Here is a 20,772-nt window from a genome sequence, read left to right on the forward strand (position 1 = left end):
TGGTATTATATTCACTGCTGTTTAGGGAATAATTCCCAATAGAGAAAAGAAATAATAACTATATTTGAAATTATCTTCTCTTTCCATCCCATTGCAAGGTTCTTTGTATGTATTAAATAATAATCAGATAACATTATTGTTTTATTATTTTTCATTAATAAAAAATAAAACTAGTCCTCAGTATTAAAGAGACTTTACAAAATAACAAAAAGCTAATTGTCAAGATGGGACCAAGAACTATGCTTTTAAAACCTTTGAGCACATACTCATTCAAGGTCAGTCAGATAAGTTGCCTATAATATTCCCCCAGCATCAGGCATGTGTGGGACTCTGCAGATTGCTGGAAGGACTATAGCTGTCTGAGACCTCTAGATCTCAATAGAATTCAGGAGCAATGAAACCTACTTCTCCCTTGGTCATTTCACTTCCCTTCAGAATTGTTAGTTGAATGCTTGTTTCACCTTTGCTGACTTTGCTTTCCCTTTTCTTTCTTTTCTTTTCTTTTCTTTTTTTTTTTTTTTTTTTTTTTTTTTTTGATACTGGGGATTGAATTTGGAGGTACTTTTACACCAAGTCACATTCCCAGTCCTTTTATTTATTTACTTCATTTTGAGGCAGGGTCTCACTAAGTTGCATAGAGCCTCGCTAAGTTATTGAAACTGGCCTTGAACTTGTGATTCTCCTGCCTCCACCTCCCAAGTCTCTAGGATTACAGGTGTGCTCCACCATTCCTGGTCTGATCCCTCTTTCTAATCTTGCTTATGGGACATTGTGAGAATGCAATACAGAAGTAGGGTAGAAGTGAGGCTACATTATGGTAGACTTTCTCTCTGAAGAGTTTATCGCAGCTTCTTACGTTGGCTAAAAGACTACATTCGTCAGTGGTAAACCAAACCTTGACAAAATCAGCAAGAAAAACTTCAAAACTTCACCTGCCTCATCCACACTGTCAGACATTGTTGACCTCAACCACATTTTGGGGTAGAATCTCAAGGCTGTGTCTCATGACCCCTGGGTGTGGACCTAATTGTGATATGCACTAGATTCCATCTATGCTTGTTTTTGTGAAAACCAACACAGCAAGTTGTAACTATGGGTCTTTGTACTTACATGAACATTCATTTTGCTTAAGATTCTCCATAACCCCTCCTCCCAACCTCTACCCACCCATAGTGAATCCCACATTACCTTCCCTGTTGGTATCTGCCATCTACTGTAATGTCAGCTGTTTTATGCCCCTGTGGCTGTTTTACCCTAATGACCTGGATCTGCCAAGGGAACTGGATGAGGTCTTTGGCACTTGATATCTCTTGTCACCTTATACACTTAACCCTGTGTATCATTTTCAAAGGATTCAAATTCTATCAAACGTTTTCAGTTACAAGTTACAGAAAATCCAAACCAGTATCCTTAAACCACAAATACGATAAACAGGACTTGAACGATTCTGAAGAGCCAAGCACTGATGCTGCATAATGACAGCTCGGCAATGAGAATATACCTCCTGAGCTCAGGCTGCAGTCATGGTTCAGTTGCCTTTCACCCCCTTCCTCCTTGGTCTATCTCTAAGTTAGATAAAGTACCTTGGTGAAGCAAACTTTTGAAATTCAGTCTGATTGTACTGATTTTGGTTACTCCTCAAGCATTATGACCAGGAGGAAGGAATATGCAGGGTCCGATATTCCACATCTTAAACCCAGGCCCAATGTCTGCTTCCTAAACAGCATATGGATTCCCTACATAAAAACAAAATACTCAGGGAAGGAGACAGTAAATTTATATTCTAAACACAAGAAACAAATGCATAGCCTAAGATGTCCACAATGCTTAAGGGACATGGCTTCAACATGACCATTCTAAGTATATTCAATGATAAGTAAATATTATTATGGTTTGATTACATACCCCAAAGTTCATGTGTTGAAACTTAATCCCTAAAGCAACAACCACTGGGTGTGGATCTAATTGTGATATGCTTTTGAGAGGGCCTTTAAGGGGTGATTAGGTCTTTAGGATAGAGTCCTCATGTCATTATCAAGGGAGTCAATTTGTCACTGTGAGAACAGGTCCTTATAAAGGATCAGTTTGGGTCCCCTCTACTGCTTTTTTCTTGCCCCTGTGATGATTTCTGCTGTTATAAGGTCAGAAGACCTTCATCAGATGGTTCTTGATCTTGGATTTCTCAGCCTCTAGAACCAGAAGCCAAATAAATTTCTTTTCATTATATAGCATCCTGTGATATTGGTATAACAGCACAAAATAGACTAAGAAATATGACATTTCTTATTTTATAAATGTGGATATCGACAGGTAACAGATTATAGAAGTTTATAAGAATTATGCTGTCTACATAACTTTATTTAAAACATTTCAAAAATCAACATGTAATTTTATCATAACATGTCACTTTAAATATGTATCACCATTTGGAACTCAGCAAAATGCATTAAAATATTCCTATTTATGTGCTTCAAACTGACACATTTTTGACAGATTTTGCTTACAGCTTCTCAAATTCATTTTCTCTCTCAATAATTTGATTATTGAGATAATTCACTAACATAAGAGCAAATATTAAATATATTTAAAACAAATATTTGAATAAGTAAAACATTAGCTTATTAATGATTACCGACATATTTTGAACTGTACTGTTATGTTGGTAGAGTTTTGTAATCTTTTGTTAAATTTAAGATAGATAACTTATTTGTTAAATTGGGAAATAGAAATTTGAGATATTTATCAAGTACAACGTGTTGTTTTAAAATATATACATACTGCAGAACAGTTAAATTAAGATAATATATGCATTATCTCATATAATTATTATCTTTTTGTGATGAGAATTAAATCTATTCTCTTCACAATTTTCAAGAATAAAATGCATAGTAAAAATGTAGTTACCATATTGTACAAAGACCTTTCGAACTTATTCCACCTCTCTAATTGGATGCTATATCCTTCAAGCAAACATCTCTCAAGCACAATCCCCTTACAATAAAAGTCCCTGGGAACTATTATTCCAGTTTCTACTTCTTTGAGTACTAATTGTAAAATTCCAAATATAAGTCAGATCACACAGTCTTTGTCTTTCTGTGCCTGGCTTGTTTCACTTATAAGATCCTCCAGATGCATGTATTTTGTTGCAAACAACAGTATTTCCTTTTCGCCTAAGGCTGAATATTATTTTATAGTGTGTATATAACTTGAGTTTTTGATGCTTTGATTTTTTTTTATAATTGATCATTTGTCATTCAACATAAACTTAAGGATAATTTTCTTTCATTTCAAAAGATATCCAGTTATGAAAACATTATCTCCGTGATGATTTACAATGTTTAGTTGGCCTAGCCATTAACATAATATTCTTTTCCATTTGTGCAAATCTGAGTAAATTTTATGGTAATGTTTATGTAAGCTCTGAACAGTCCTTGTTAAATTTCTTCTGATGTGTTTCAAGAATCATGTTGCTTTGTGAATGGTCTCATTTTTTCATTATGTATTCTAACCAGAATTGTCTGTACATAAAAAATTGCTACTAAATCTTATGTGCTTTTATCTGGCTACTCTATTGATATTATAATTTAAATAATATTTTATTTGGTAATTATAACCAGATGCTAATAAGAGGACTGGGAAACAACAGTGAATTAAACAAAATTAAAGTTGCTTTCTTTCTCATACAAAAAAGTATAAAGATTAGAATTCAAAGTTTGCATAGTCTCTGATGGTTTTAGTAAGGATCAGGCTGCTCTTTTCTCTTCTACAATCCTTATTTTGTGAATTTCCATCTCATGTTTTTGTCCTACTGGCTCAAAATAAATTGCTAAAGCTCCATGTATTTTATTTCTATTCTAGATACCAATATGAAGGTAAACATGATCAACCTAGCAGCCAGAGGGGTCCCTCTCCCTTTTATGGAATCATCCATGAAGTTCCAAAGATTAAATGTATGTGTATCATGTGTCAGATAATAGTCATACCAAACTTACTTGCAATGAGGGCTAGAAAACATCTTTTACCTAAATATACTATATCCAACAGCAGAAGTCCTAGTTAGAATAAAGGGAAACATGCTTGAGTAGTCAATGGGCTATCTCTTAAATAAGTTTTTAAATAAGGATTTAGAACATGTCTTATTACTTAATCTTAGCATACTTAACATACTAACTTTGTTATTATTCTTAATATTCTTATATATCTCTATAATACTAAAATATTATAAACTGGTGATTACAATCAAAATAATTACAACAATAATCATGCTGTTTTTAAGTAGACATTCTGCCAGACAGAGATTAAGTAATATCCACATGTTTTAACCGGAACCACTTTAAAGTAGACCACTGGAGATACTAATAGCTTCCACATTCCAATCACAACATGCAATTTGAAGATTAAATATTTCTGACTAATTTTTAAATTTTAGTTGTTCATTTTATAATTTAAAACATTCATTTTTCTACTTCTGCCTTCTAATTTGTCTATAATTTGTTATTCTAGTTTCCATCTGAAATTTTTATCATAATTCTATTTGAACTTTTCTAATTAGTATTATATTGTGCTTTTTTTTAACCTATTGTCTCTCACTACCTAATTTTTTATAAGTAGAAAATAGCTTGTTTATTCAGTAAAAATTTATGGAGGGCTTAGGATATGCCAAGCAGTATTCCTGATAGCTTCCTTTAAAATAACTTGTAATTCAATCTGACATTATCTTCTAAGTGATGAATGGAAAAAGTTTGTATTTATTTTTTGAACTGTTATTTTGTTTGGTTCTGTTCTCCTTTTATGTCTTGAGCTTTAATTTTCCATTCTACATATTCTTTGTTTTCCTGCTGATTTGAAAGTTAGGGCTCCCATTTGTAATTGTACTAGCAATTTTTATAACCCAAATAAAAGAAAATTTAAACCTATATTTCCTAAATAACAAAATCAAGAATGAAAGAATATAATTTTTCTAACATAATAATTCTTTCTGCATTTCTAATGTGAAAACCAAGGAATGAGGTAACTACAAAAGATTTTATGATGTTATTTAAGTCAAAGGCACAATGGTTACATATAAAAGGAGAATCTCTCACCTAGAGAATATTCTTTCTGGGGAAAGTGAAATAGAAGGCATATACTAAGACTGGTATGTGCTAGATAGAGACTGTTTAGAGATGGAAAGTTCCAACTAGAAGACTCACGTTTCATTAACCACAAAGAGTCCCTAGGAACTGAAGGGTCTATCATCCCTCTAGTCTTCAAGCTGGCTAATGAACATTTTTCATTTTAGCTAATATCCAAACTCCAAAATTAAGGGAATCCAGAGAACTAGAAGAAGCAGGACGCCAGTTCCATTAAACAAAGCAAGTTGTCTACCAGACCACAACCATCAGTCAGATGGGTAACAGCATAACTAGAAGCTGTACTACCTTCTGACTGTCCAACCCCAGAAAACCAGAATGCATAATTCTGCCTCATTTCCTAAAATATAAAATAAGAATGAAATGAACATCATAACACTCTCCAGCTCCTTAGGTTATTATGAAGCTTAAGTGAGTTAATATATATACATAAAGAAATTAGGACAACCACAAAGAGATGGTGAGCATTGTTTTTGGTAAACAGATACAAATATCCCTGGTGCAGAACACTGGATCTTGATGCCGTGGTTGTTACAGAATCCTGTAGGCAGTTTGAAATGATACCCTGAGAGTCAAGGCAGTGTAGGCATCTGAGAAGACAGTTCCTAGGCAGAAGGTTGGCTGGGTCCTGCCTCCAGTGATCTTTATTGCAACCTGGTTCTCTCTCCAGCATTGGCTAGATTCTCATTGTGACTAGATTCCTTCCAAAGATATTCCTTTTCTACTTATATGAAATGTTTATATATTTGCAAATCAGCACCATAATTTATATTAGCACTCTTATTATATGCTTCATAATACATTATGCACACAATCTCAAAGTACATTTGAAAGTTTTCAGATTATAAACTCCATGTAGGAAGGAGCTGTTCTCAGTTCTGTTTCCTGTGGTGTTACCAATATTTAATATAGTTACCAAGACAAACTCTGAATAATTGATTGGCAAATATAAGTGGAGTCAAGGGAGTAGAATGGGTGAACATAGGTTTTGATAGCCAAAGGGAAAACCAGTTTAGAGTCAAGTTATTCCAATGGAAAATGTGCTAAAATATATATTTTACCCCCTACAGTAAGGATAAAAGGGTGGAGATGGTGAGAGTCTTGAGCAAGTGGTTCTATTTTTAAGAGATCCTAGAAGTATGTCAAAATGCTCACCGGCATACAAAAAAGCCTTAAAGTGCCAATGCAAATTAGATGTCACTTAACCTTGCAATAGGAATCTGAATGTCCTTTGTGAATTGTAATAACTTCTCAAAAATCTGCTATTCTAAGAGGACAAATTGCACCCTTTCTGCAGCTATCATGAGGGAATACTTGCTACAGCACGAACACACAGTTGCCTCTGGTACACTGAAAGATCAGTTATTGTCACAAACACACAATAAGTAAATGTAACAATACATGGCCCATGGGATTTTTGTCAATTTCAATTTAACTTCTCAAAAATTCAGAAACTCAATATAATACCAGAAAGAGGAGTTTGGTTGATGAGTTTGTTCTCAGTGCTTTTCAAGAGTTCTGCAATTCTAAAGAAACTGCTTTGAATAGACCAATGTGATTGAATTATTTGCATTGACTCTGGGGTAAAGGGAATGACTTTCATTTTCCTCCCAATCATTTAACCTTCAAAGGAACAACAACAAAAAGGAATAAAGTAGAAAATTATTGAGATTTTTTTTTTTTACAAAGGCAAGAGTCTTACTATATTTCTAAAATAATTTATTAATTATAACTTCATCTGCAACCTAGAGGCAAATAGAATGCACACCTGGCCTTCAAGGGACACCCCTGCTCTTGTAAGGAGCCTCTCAGCTTTGTACCATTTTACCAGGACCTACTCAAGTCTCTTTACTCACTCATTGTGCTTTCAATCATGCCTCAGTGCAGGGAAAGTTCTATTAGGAACTAATTACAATCCCCCACCTTTCCACATTCCTCATCTCTTTCATTTCAAAAAGTCCCTCTTATTTATACCACCTCACGTTTATCCCCTGCCTTTTTATCTTTACCTTCACACATCTCTGATGTATTTAACACTTTTGTCATTTTTGTGATTATGTTATTATCCATTTAAAAATATCACCTTCATGAATTCCTAAAATAGTCTTAGTCACTAGGCACAGTGGTGTATACTTCTAATCCCAGTGGCTTGGGAGGCTGAGGCAGGAGAACTGGATGTTCAAGACCAGCTCCATCAACTTAGCAAGGCACCTAAGTAACTTAGCAAGACTCTGTCTCCAAATTAAAAAAAAAAAAAAAAAAAAGCCTGTGGATATAATTCAAGGGTTAAGTGTTCCTGAGTTCAATCTCCAGTACCTAAATAGATAGTTCAATAAATTTCTATAATATCTATTTATGTTCAATCAATCCATATTATTATGAAAATTATGCCCCTGAAGTCATTATGTCTGTCTTCAGGGGATTACCAAATGCTAAATCCAGAGAATATCTTTCATGGTTTCTCTATAGTATTTACATTTTGATCATCTCCTGGAATACTAAGAGTGTGTACTATTATGAATCAGCTATTATTAAACACTGTCTCTTTCTCATTATTATATTCCTCCTTGTGGAGAATAAAGAGTGATTCCAAATAAGAGCCAAGTTTATCAGAACCACATGGGAAAACATTCTCATATATATTTCACTTAGAAATTCTGAGCTGACTAGATGACTACTTAGGTATCTAGGATAAACACATTGGGGGGAAAATCCATTTCTGGAAGCCAATCAATATTGCAGATAGGAGTATGCAATATTCTTGAGGGTGGATTACACAATTTTTTTAAAAGGTTGAGAACTATTGCCAAGTTAAAGAAAAACTAGACAAGCATACTGAACACTTCAGTTTTATGAGGGTATAAACATACAGTACTTCCATTTTTCTCCAGGTTTTTCTTCCAATTGTACTACAAAGAATTTAAATCTTTTTTCCTCCCTAGATGAAGATATTTATTACATCTTTGGAAGATTCCATAAGTCCCTGGTTCTTTTTGTTTATTAATTGCTCATCTATCTTTAGACCACAATCTTATATCTGATTTCAAGTATCTTCTGCAGCCACTGCAAGGATATTAGAGACCTGAAGATTCTAAAGTATAGATTGGGGTAATGATTTTTTCTTTTATTTATCTTCTCTCTCATCTCTGATACACTGAAAGGGTTAGACTAAAGATATGTCACACATTTTCAGTGTCCTTTTTTAAGGTCCAAATTGATTATCACTTTTCTCTGGCTCAAACTGAATGATAGAAGCATGTTTGTGTAAATGGTATGTTCACAGGTATGAGACTTCCCCAGTGCCCTGAAGGGGTAATACTTCAATGCACAGTCTCTGAATTTAGATTATGCCAGAATAATCTTGAACTAGAAAAGCTAAGCAAAGTCCTTGGAAGATACAAACAAACAGGGATACTTCAGGATAAATTTAATCTGAATTGTCTTTATGTCCATTAAAGGATTCTCTTTCAGTGATACTGTTGGTATCACAACACCTGATGGCAAAGTGTACTAAACAGCTATAGATACAAAAAAAAAAAAAAAAAAAAAAAAAGATGGTATTGGTATCAAAACAGACATGAAGACAAATGAAACAGAATGGAATAGAAGACACACAAACAAGTCCACATAGATACAATCATCTGATTTTTCACAAAGTTGCCAAGATAGTATTATGGTTTGGATGTGAGACATCCCCAAAAAGTTCACATGACAACACAGGAAGTTTCAGAGGAGAAATGATTGGGTGGTAAGAGTCTTAATACAATCAGTGAATTAATCCCTGATGGGTGTGGCTGGAGGAGGTGGGAATTGGGGTGTGGCTTTGGGATATATATTTATATCTGGAGAATGGAGTCTCTCTCTGTTTCTTGATCATCAGGTGAGCTGCTTCCCATTGCCACGTTCTCCCGCCATGATGTTCTGCCTCACCTTGAACCCCAAAGAATGGAGCCCACCTTCTATGGACTAAGACTTCTGAAACCGTGAGCCCTCAAATAAACCTTTCTTCTCTATAATTGTGCTGATGAGATCATTTAGTCACCGCAGTGAAATAGCTGACTAAAACAGCTTTTTTAATAAACAGTAAGGGGAATACTGGATATCTTTATGTAGAAAAATGAAATTAGATCCCTATTTCTCACCTTGTACAAAAATCAACTCAAAGTGGATAAAAGTTCTAGGGATTAGACCAGAAACATAGCAACTGCTAGAAAAAAATATGGGGTTAACACTCCAAAAATATCAGTGCAGGCACCAACTTCCTTAATGTGGTTCCTAAAGATCAAGAAATAAAACCAAGAATCAATAAATGGGATGACTTCAATTAAAATGCTTCTGTGCATCAAACATACAACTGAGAACTTGAAGAGAGAGCCTAGAGAGTGGAAGAAAAATGTTGCAAGTTACTCCTCCAATAGGGGATTAATAGCCAGAATATGCATAGAACTAAAAAATCACCCAAAAAATAAGTACATAAAAATAATCCAAAGAATACATAGGCGAATGAGGTGAATAGACTTTTCTCAAAAGAAGAGATGCGAATAACCAACAAATATATGAAAAAAAATGTTCAACATCCTTAGCAATCAGGGAAATGCAAATGAAACTACACTGAGATTTCATCTCAATCATCAAAGTACAAGCCATAGTAAATGCTGGTAAGGATGTAAAAGAAAAGGTACACTTGCACGTTGTTGGTGGAACTGCAAATTTGTTATGGAAAGGAGTATGGAGAGTCCTAAAAAGACTAGGAAGGGAACCACCATACCACCCAGCTATGAACCTCCTTAGTATTTATGCAAAAGTTATAAAATCAGGATATGTGATAAGTGCATACCAATGTTTATAGCAGTACAATTCACAATAGCCAAGTTATGGAACCAACCTCGGTGTTTTTTTTCATACCTAAAGAAAATGTGGTATAAATACACAATGGAGATTTTACTCAGCCATAAAGAAGAATGAAATTATGTCATTTGATGATAAGTAGATAGAACTGGAAAACATCATGCTAAGTTAAATAAACCAGAACAGAAAGTCAAGGTCAAATGTTTTCTTTCTTAGGTAGAAATTAGACAGAAATTAAGAATTTTAAAAGGTGGGGGAGGGGGGAAATCTCATGAAAATACAAGGGAGAACATGAAGTACAGGAAGGGAAATGAGAGGTGGGGAGAAGGGATGGGAAAGGAAGGAACACCAGAATGAAATTAGCCAAAGTATGTCATGAGCATGCATGAACACATAACAACGAATTCCATGCTTATGTACAATCATAATGTACCAATTTAAAAATAATTAAAACCAAGAAAAAGAAATATCTTTCATAATTAAATTTCTTACAACATAGAAAACACCAGCCTCTGCCAGGCTTATTGGTAATTTCTTTCAGACATTTAAGAAAGAAATAATTCCAATTATACACAACTCTCCCAGAAAATAGAAAAGAAGGAAACACTCCCAATTTATGCTATGATGCCAATGTAGCTCTGACATCAAAACTAAAATGTTGCTGGGCACAGTGGTACAAGCCTGTAATCCCAGACTCACAGGCTGAGGCAGGAGGATAGTGAGTTCAAAGTCAGCCTCAGCACAGGCCAGGTGCTAAGCAACTCAGTGAGACCCTGTCTCTAAATAAAATACAAAATAGGGCTGAGGATGTGGTTGAGTTTTATCCTTGGTAGCACCCCCCCAAAAAAAAAATTCTAAAGTGTCCTTGGAACTAAAATCTTCAAATCTATTTATATGGTTCTGTTTTGTTTCATTGATCATATATATATATATATATATATATATATGTATATATATGGCATTTGTATGATAAGATATATAGACATATTATTTAGGTGTGCATACATATCTACATTTATATGAGTATGCACACACTCATATATATATATATATATATATATATATATATATATATACAAATATCCCTAATATGTAGAAAAAAAGAAAAGTGAATGTAATAAATGAATGCATATTTTTGATGTAAGTTCTTGGGTACTACTGTAGTGGAAGATCTAATGAAGACATGCAGAATCTAAACTAGTATCTAGGAGTGATACAGCAGTTTTCTAAATAATAAATTTGCATTGCCATTATTACAATCTTTTGAGAGGCTTCGGATGTTTTGTTGTTCACCTCTACCATACCAGTTCAAGAAGTTACACTGTTCCATGCCAAGACAAAGAAAGACAAAAAAAAAGAAAAAAGAAAAAAAATTCCCCAACTACCAAATTGCTGCTTTGGGAAAATGCTGACCATGTGTGATCCCCTTTAAACAATCATATGTGGAGCATTTTTTTTAAGAGGAAATAGTTTTACTAATTTTAAGGTACACTTCTAGCCAGTAAATTTTAAAAATAAATGCTTCCAATCTCAATGCAAGCAACTCCTTTTTAAATGTAATTACCTAATGATCAAATTTGTAGGCTTGAAAAAGTTCTTCCATTCAAAACATGCATTACCATGAATATGTTCATTAATTTTTTATGAAAAGCAAGGAATTATTCCTGCAAATTATTTGGTTGATATACTTTAGTAAGGTGTTTTATTTAAGCATAAACCTTTTATAGGTTTGTATGTTTCTTGAAGTAAAATTTACAGACTCTGAGAATTAATAAAATATTATTCATTGAAAAGGAACTATAATGTATATCAGAAGCTCAATCTCCAAAATCTTTTTCCCAAATGCAAGGAAATATTCTCTAAACAAATGCAGTACTTACAAAGGTTTATATGGTGCTATCAGGGAGAATGTATTTACCTTGAGAATGTATTTACCTTGTATTTTAATTATTACTTGCTGACAAACTAAAATACAACAAAACACAAAATGGTCAACCCTCCTGGATATTTTCAAACCATTATTTTATGAATTAGTTTCATCAAACTCTTAAGGAAGAAATTTAAAAATACATATTCTAATATGTAAGTGGCAGGAACTATAGATCCCTTAAATAGTTCCCTGGAAAATTATTTAAATATTATAAATAATACATATTTTTACATATCTATACACATATACATGCACACACAAACACATACACACGTAAGATTTAAGAACTTAAATTCTGGAACCAATGCTTTAAATTTGAATCTGTAGGCAAGAAGCTTGGTGGATCTTAGAACACCCTAATATTAAAGTACTGGCATACAAATAGCTATAGAAAAATTGATAAAAGAGGGTTCAAATTATTACTATTTTTCTTATCATTCTGTGACTAAAATATATTGAGACACACCTTGTTGTTAATAAGATTTGAAAGGAAACTTAAGGAGAATATGTGTCTAATATATTAATGTCTCCTTTGTAATTAAATTGCATTCTGGGAAAAATTGTCTACTAGAAGTTGGTATAATGGCGTAGGCTAATCATGAACTAGTTCATTACACATACAGCATCAACATCATTATGTAATCTCAATGGAAAATGCTTCTTTCTCATGCTTTTTTTCACTAATTTTAAATAACAAGTAACAAAAACGGCATGGTATTGGTACCAAAATAGACAGGTAGATCAATGGTACAGAATAGAGGACATGGACACAAACCCAAATAAATACAATTTTCTCATACTAGACAAAGGTTCCAACAATATGCAATGGAGAAAAGATAGCCTCTTCAACAAATGGTGCTGGGAAAACTGGAAAACTATATGCAATAGAATGAAATTAAACCCCTATCTCTCACCCTACACAAAAACTCAACTCAAAATGGATCAAGGACCTCGGAATCAGACCAGAGACCCTGCAACTTATAGAAGAAAAAGTAGGTCCAAATCTTCAACTTGTTGGCTTAGGATCAGACTTCCTTAACAGGACTCCCATAGCACAAGAAAATAAAAGCAAGAATCAACAACTGGGATAGATTCAAACTAAAAAGCTTTCTCTCAGCAAAGGAAAACTATCAGAAATGTGAAGAGAAGAGCCTACAGAGTGGGAGAATATCTTGCCAACCATACCTCAGATAGAGCACTAATTTCCAGAATATATAAAGAACTCAAAAAACTCTACACGAAGAATACAAATATCCAATCCACAAATGGGCTAAGGAAATGAACAGACACTTCACAGAAGAAGATGTACAAGTAATCACCAGATATATGAAAAAATGTTCAACATCCCTAGTAATAAGGGAAATACAAATCAAAACTACCCTAAGATTTCATCTCACCCCAATTAGAATGGCGATTATCAAGAATACAAGCAACAATAGGTGTTGGCGAGGATGTGGTGAAAAAGGAACACTCATACATTGCTGGTGGGGTTGCAAATTAGTGCAGCCACTCTGGAAAGCAGTATGGAGATTCCTCAGAAAGCTTGGAATGGAAACACCATTTGACCCAGCTATCCCACTCCTTGGCCTATACCCAAAGGACTTAAAATCAGCATACTACAGAGATACAACCACATCAATGTTCATTGCTGCTCAATTCACCATAGCCAGATTGTGGAACCAACCTAGATGCCCTTCAGTGATGAATGTATAAAGAAACCTGTGGCATATTTATACAATGGAATATTACTCCGCAATGAAGAATGATAAAATTATGGCATTTGTAGGCAAATGGTCGAAATTGGAGAATATCATGCTAAGTGAGATAAGCCAATCTCAAAAACTAAAGGACGAATGATCTCGCTGATAAGCGGATGAGGACATATAATGGGGGGTGGGAGGGGCTAGCATTAGGTTTAGGGTTAGGTTTAGAGTTAGGCTAAGGAGAGCGGTAAGAATGAAGGAAAGAAGGACTGTGTAGAGGGAAAAGAGGGGTGGGAGGGGTGGGAGGGGTGGGGGAGGGGAAAAATAAAATAAACATCATTACCCTATGTAATGTAAAAAAAAAAAAAAAAAAAAAAAAAGTGGCTCATGCCTGTAATCCCAGTGACTCAGGAGGCTGAGGCAGGCGGATCTCAAGTTCGAGGCTAGCCTCAGAACTTAGTGAAGCCCTAAATAACTTAGTACGATCTTGGCTCAAATAAAAATTAAAAGAACTGGGGATGTACTCAAAGTTAAAGCACCTCTGAGTTCAAGACCCAGTACCAAAATAATAATTTTTAACCTCCCCAAAAAAAAAAAAAAAAAAAAAAAAACAAAAAACAAGGATCAAAGTCATGCATTTAATTCATTATTTCTCCATCATCTGTTTTGTAAATAAGTACTTATTCTTTCTTTAATTGTTCTAATTTGTTGTACATGACAATAGAATGCATTTATACATTTTGATAGATCACACACAAATGGAGTGTGATCTCATTTTTCTGTTTATACATATTGTAGGATCACATTAATGATGCAGTCATATATGTACATGAGATAATAATGTCTGTCACTACTCTCATTCCTACCCCATGCCCCTTCTCCTCCCTTCACTCCCCTACCCTAATATAAAGTAACTATTCTTCCCTATCCACCTCCCTCATTGTGAATTCGTATTCACATGTCAGAGGAAAACATTTGACCTTTGGATTTGGGTAGTTTGGCTTATTTCTCTTAGCCTTAATATTCTCTAACTCTATGCATCTAGCAGCAAATGCCAGAATTCATTCTTCTTAAAGCTGAGTAATCTCCATTGTATGTATGTATGTATATGTATGTATGAAATATATATATTACCACATTTTCTTTATCCATTCATCTGTGAAGGGCATCTAGGTTGGTTCCATAGTTTATTATGAATTGATCTATTTCATCTATTCTTATATACATGTTAGTGCCACAATAATGCTATGTAACAAAGCATCAGAAAATCCACTGTGTGTTGTTAGTGTTGAGAACAATGTGACATCTGTGCAGCCATGTTGTATGAACAAGCCATTTCGGAACTGACCCATACCACCCCGCCTCCCCACCCCAGGAAAGGGTGCGCAAACACTAAGGAATGAGGAACTATCTTAAGCACCAGGATACAGGCAGGTGCTACCCTCAAGAGCCAATACAGGACAAAACAGGACATACTGGGCCCCCAGGGTTTATCAAGGCTGGCAAGAGATATCTGTCCGAGAAATGGGCAGCTGCCCAGAAACCTTATCTATCAAGGGCGGGGTAGTGGGCCCTAGCCCCAACTCATCTCCTGCATAGTCACCCCCTCCCTCCACCTTCTTCCTTCAGAACTGTTCGTTTCGTGGGACCCAATGAGATTCAAATAAATTGGTGGGACCCAACCAAAAGAGAACAAATGTTGAACTGTTCGAATGTTAACCAATAACGTGCAGGTCTTTGTATGTGAATGATTGTAAATTTCTTAAATAGAGTGCTTTCTCATCCCTTGGGGCTGCTCCCTACTCAGTCATTGCAATGGTCTGAGAGGCTGGTCATGGTACCAGGCTCTAGCTTGCTTTGAATAAAACCTCATGTGTGACTTGCATTATCGTGTGTGCTTTGACTTTCTGGGGATCAGTCAATATGGACTCCAATATTAGACAATGAAATGATTTTGAGTCAGACTGGGTTTAGCCTAGCTCCATGCTGGTTGGATCTGGATCTGCTCCATCTAGCTCCTTTGACTAATAGGTCAGGAGGGCAACTTCTCATGTCAGAAGTGCAAAAGAGTCATCCCAAACACAAGTGTACAGATTGTTCACTGTCAGGCACCTATCATCCGCCATTTGCCTGCCTGTTGCCTGTCCATCGCCTGCCTTACATCTATCCATCACCCACCACACGAGGTTCACCTCCTGATCGTCTGACAACAGTCAGCAAACTGATCGTCGACCACCAGTGGAGCGCCAGTTGCCTGCTGTTGCCTGGAAGTTCACTGTCACAGTACCTGTAGGTTTGATTACATGTGTCATTTTGAGACAACAGCCAGGCCCCGTAGGACCCCTGGCTGGACTGACTGAGCCCCGTCTCCAGGATCCCTCAGCCCGACCGATCACTCCTGAAAGAATGAGGCGACACCAACTGCCAGTCCACCGGATAAGTTCCACTTTATTCAGAGAATGTGCACACTTTTATAGAGTGGAGAGAGATCTCATAGGCTAAGCTGTGGGACGGGGCGGTAGGTGATTAGGCAAGCCCTCTTGCTGGGGGATCGAAGCAGGTGTTGAGGCAGGGTGATAGAGAGCGATTGGATGCAGGGCCATGCCAGCAGGAAACATATCCCGAAAGAGAAGCAGGATATGCACCTATTGCCGAGGTGTGGTTCTGGGGGAGGGTCTTTGCAGCTGCTTGTGGGGGGTTATGGCCTTATAACTCCCTGCCACCAGGACCCCCAGACAACTGACTCCACCCTATCACGGGACCTCAGACTGACTGATTGCACCCGGCCTCCAGGATCCCACAACCACTGACCCTCCAGGACCTCTGCCTTACCAACAGCACCCACCTCCAGGACCTCCAGCCAAACCATGTCCACAACCTGAGCTGACTCCCCATTTGCCAACATTTTTCAAAGCCAGAGTGGCCATCTTGGATAATCCTGGAAGCCATATCTCCCATCTTTGGGTGGGGCAAATCCATCCTGAGATGCCTGCTGGAGACCTGAAGCTCATTGTCAGGTACCTCTCATGCATCAGGTTACTGAACACTGAGAGGTTTCATTACTATATGACTGTTATACTGTAGATTTTCTTTTTTTCTCCTTATTGAGCACATTTTAAGTTTTTATTTCTTACTTTTCTTGCTCTCTTTTCCTTTTGTTTACCTGTTCCCTCAGAGTCTCTTTTCCCTTTTTGCATGCTAACATCCATTTCTTTGGATTACACTCTCACTCTTTCTATTATCTAGAATTTCTGTATATTCTTTTCTTATCCCATTAACAACTACATCCTACATCCCTCTGCATCCTCTTTGCCTCCATAGAAACTGCAGACCTTATTGCAAATCTGTTTGTTATACTGAAGATAATATTTGAACTCATTTTTTTTATTATGACAATTTTGTTAATGTCCTCATAGGGGCTATGTGGTCTAGGATTGCATAATGTCTGAATTGGGCACTGCTAATATTGATCTCCCCTTAAAGAAAAGGTTTGGAAACCTATAGGGCCACTATAAGCCTATGGGGGAATCTGCAATAACCCAGATTGCACTGCTAGAGGGGAAGATGCATGAACAACATGAAAAAACAAGGGAAGAAATGATTCCAAACAAATGTAGATTCTATATTAATAGAACCCATTGACAGTATGTTAGAAGAATGTCAGAAAAGGACTTCAGACTATACATGGTTAAGATGATTCGAGAAGCAAAGAATGAGATAAGAAAGCAAATGCAGGCAATGAATGATAATACCAATAAGCAGTTGAAAGAGCACCTGCAGGAAGCAAAAGATCATTTCAACAAAGAGGATAGAGATTCTCAAAAAAAAAAAAAAAACAAAAAAACAATGGAAATCCTTGAAATAAAGGAAACAATAAACCAAATAAAAAACTCAATGGAAAGCATCACCAAAAGACTAGACCACTTGGAGACAGAACATCAGACAAAGAAGACAAAATATTTAATCTTGAAATAAAGTTGCCCCAACAGAGAAGATGGTAAGAAATCATGAACAGAATCTCCAAGAACTATGGGACATCATGAAAAGATGACAATTTAAGAATTATTGGGATTGAGGAAGGCACAGAGATACAAATACAAGCATATTCAAGTCTTTGCTGACAGTTACACACTTGAATTAGGTCAAAGCAAGTCACATCATAGGTATTGTTGGGGAAGTGTGTCCCAACCATCATGTAGTTCTGGCAAAAGAGTAGAAGTACATTATAGAAACACTGAGTAAAGGACTGTGACAACAATTTACTATATATGTAAACTATCAGCATCCCTGGGTGTAGAGTCATAAGATCCAAATAGGTTTCTTAATAGGTTATGGAGGACAAAATTTATTATGTGCAAGATAAAAATAATTTTTATTTCAAAAGTAATCCATGTGTGATGACATAAGTGTGTTTAATATGCTTTATAAACTAAAGAATACACAAATATGGATAGATACCTAGAAATTCTCACAATTTGATACAGATGACATTGACTATTAAAACAAGGTAGATCATAGCAGGAAACAGCAAAAAAATTTAAAGATGTGCATATTCCTATATTATATATATATATATATATGTGTGTGTGTGTGTGTGTGTGTGTGTGTGTGTGTAATTTTCCAAATGGGTTTCTTTTCAAGGTCAGAAAAATACAGCAAATACAGAGTATTTCAGAAGTAGGATTCCCCTCATTATCCATTTCACATAACACAGCATTTAAGGAAGGGAAGGCTCCTGAAGAATTTTTTTTTCTCTTCTTGGCCACAGATGGAGATTAGGATCTAAAAGCAGAACCTCAAATTATAACAGGGCTAAAGAAAATATGTTAATACTTGTGACCTGTGTTTTTTTTTTCTAAAGCTCATATATAAGAAATGATAAAGACCACAAATAAAAGTCCTCATTACAGTGTGACAAAGAAATCAACAAAATCCTTCTTGCATATATTGCAGATCATGTGTTTAATGTAATTTACTAAAATGATACAATACATTTTCATTTTGGCCTAAAGATAATAAAAACTTTTTATAGTAGACATTGGAAAAATAGTAATTTATAGAAGTCCTAGTAGAAATCTTAGTATACATGGAGTCCAATCCTAGTATGAATTCAATACTAGGGCATACTGAGTTTTTGCTAATAATATCTAACATTATTAAGTGCTTAATTTTGCCAGGTATTACTCTATGTACTTATACCTAGTACTGTCAGTAGTAATTGGTAATAACTACAAATCATACAAAGAAAACACCTTGCTTCTGGTTCAACAATTATAAATTGCCAACAGTTATAATTATGACAAAATTCAGTGACATAAGAAACATGGAAAGATGAAAATTTAAAAGAAAATGTAATAACTTTTCCAGGATCTCAAATGAAGTAACTGGAAGGAGTGGACTTCAAACTCCCTAAGTCTGTTGTTAACTAAACCCATGTGATTCACTACCATACTGTGTTTCTGTGTGGTACAATTTTAATACCCTTAGTGAAATATGCTACCTCTATATAACCCACGCTTTCTAGATGCTCTTGAAAAAATCCTAAAACATTCCAAAATCAATTTGTTGTTTTTAAATTAATGTCCCTCTTTCATATATGTATGAGGTGAATTTAACATAGACCAGAATTTTTATAAAACCTATATCATTTGTTTTTGAAGATAATATGCTGTTTATAAATTTCCAGAAATGTCCATCACAGGCAGTGAATTTTAATGTGATTAAAGTTATTTCATGGCATGAGCCACCCAAGGCTAAGTAGCTATTGTTGTTTTCACAGAAATACTGCTCAAGATCACTAAATTTTAGAGAAGTCACGTAATTGTACATTTAACAATCAAATAGTGAGTACTACTAAAATGATAACAATAGCTTTAATAAAATTTTCCCCAATTCCTAAATACTGATACTAAAATATGAAAATACATATGATGGGAGAAGTCATCAACAAGCTGAAAGAGCAAGAAGATAATGTCCCTACATCACCATATTATGTTCAAACCAGTATTAATCCAATTCAATAAAGACAAACTGGCTGCATTGTGATTCATCCTGTTTCTTCTTGTAATGAAACACTTACTTCAAAATAATGATGTATTTAAAGAAGCTAATCATTGACTTTAGATAATATACAAAATTATTCTATAATTTATTGAAATGGCCATAAGACAAGTACTTACTTAACATTCGGATATACCTAGACCTCAGAGAGAGATTTTTTTAAGTGGTACTATCAGTCATCCTAAGCATTTCTCTCATCTTCACATGTCACATATTATAACCATTAAAAGGCAAAACAGTGCTATGGAAAAGAAATAATTTTCACTCAACGACCTGGCACTGTGTCACTGCTGTGTGACTCTGGCAACATACTATTAATACGGTGTCTTTATTTTTCCTTCATGGAAGTAGGAAAATATGATTCAATTCATCTTTCAGCATGATTTAAGCATAAACACTGTTATGCAATTCTAAAGTTTTTTATGAACTCTAAAATATGCAATATTAAAATTAATTTAATTTTAAACATGGCTTTAGAAGCTTAGTTATTTGCAGAGTCCTCAAACACAAAAAGTTAGAATATTAGATGAGGTAATTGGCTGGTGATATTTAAATGTAATAATACAATCCAATGGAATCAATTACACAATATGCCAAAATAAAATTAAATGTGTAAAAATTATTAAACACGGATATAATTATCAATCTCTGTATATGTAACAAATTGCCCCCAACACTTAGCAACTTAAGGCAAATGGATGCTATGGTCAGGATACTGGAAGGGGTTCTGTTTATTTGTTTTTCTTTGTTGTATGTTTGGTGCTGGGGATTGAACCCAGGGCCTTGAGGGTGCAAGGCAAGCACTCTACCAACTGAGCCCTATTCCCAGTCTGAGACAGGTTCTTCGGGAGATTAGCTGGTGGTACTGCCTGAAGGGATTCTAATGAGTTTTGGTTGAGGAAAATGCTAACTGTTTGAAGGCTTGACTGGCACTTGAGGATTTGCTTCTAGTATGGGTCACATTTTCAGGCTGTTAGCAAATGGCCTCCTTCCCACAGTAGCCGTTTTTTGTTGTTGTGTTGTGTGTTGTTGTGTTGTTTTGTGGTACTGGGAATTGAACTCAGGAGCACTTAATTGCTGAGCCACATCCCAGCCACAA

Source organism: Sciurus carolinensis, chromosome 12 (genome assembly GCF_902686445.1).
Source record: "Sciurus carolinensis chromosome 12, mSciCar1.2, whole genome shotgun sequence".
Lineage (NCBI taxonomy): Eukaryota > Metazoa > Chordata > Mammalia > Rodentia > Sciuridae > Sciurus > Sciurus carolinensis.